Raw genomic sequence first — 551 nt, 5'->3', positions numbered from 1 at the left:
TTACCTAAACATCCTGTCTGATCACGTGCATCCATGCATGTCCATTATGCATTCGGGAGTGCCTCATGGAAGTGTTTTAGGACCATTTCTCTTCACAGTATACGTAAACAATGTAGTAAAATGGCTCTGAGCACTATGGGACTCAACTGCTGTGGTCATAAGTCCCCTAGAACTTAGAACTACTTAAACCTAACTAACCTAAGGACATCACACACATCCATGCCCGAGGCAGGATTCGAACCTGCGACCGTAGCGGTCGTGCGGTTCCAGACTGTAGCGCCTTTAACCGCTCGGCCACTCAGGCCGGCAAACAATGTAGTAGATAACTTCGGAAAAAAATTGTAAATTTGTGGTAAGATCTTATGTGACCAAACTGCGTAGGTCATCGGTCCCTCAGCTTACACACTACTTAATCTAACTTAAACTAACTTAACACTATGGACGACACACACACCCGTGCCCGACGGAGGACTCGAACCTCCGACGGGAGGAGCTGCGCTGACCGTAACGTCGGAACCTCCATGAGGTTTTTTGTGGATGATGCCGTTATA

The 551-nt window shown here is 47.4% G+C and overlaps 1 non-coding gene across 1 annotated transcript; it reads right to left on the bottom strand.

Annotated features, from left to right (window-relative positions):
• Positions 1-220: 220 nt before the first annotated feature.
• Positions 221-304, bottom strand: Trnas-gga (transfer RNA serine (anticodon GGA)). The gene is given in 2 exon segments: positions 221-255; positions 265-304. It is a non-coding gene; the product is annotated as a tRNA-Ser (tRNA).
• Between the last annotated feature and the right edge of the window lie 247 nt (positions 305-551).

The sequence above is a fragment of the Schistocerca cancellata genome, chromosome 5, assembly GCF_023864275.1.
Source record: "Schistocerca cancellata isolate TAMUIC-IGC-003103 chromosome 5, iqSchCanc2.1, whole genome shotgun sequence".
In the NCBI taxonomy this organism is placed as follows: Eukaryota; Metazoa; Arthropoda; class Insecta; order Orthoptera; family Acrididae; genus Schistocerca; species Schistocerca cancellata.
Note: the sequence above shows the minus strand (reverse complement) of the source record. Positions and strands in the feature narration are given on the sequence as shown.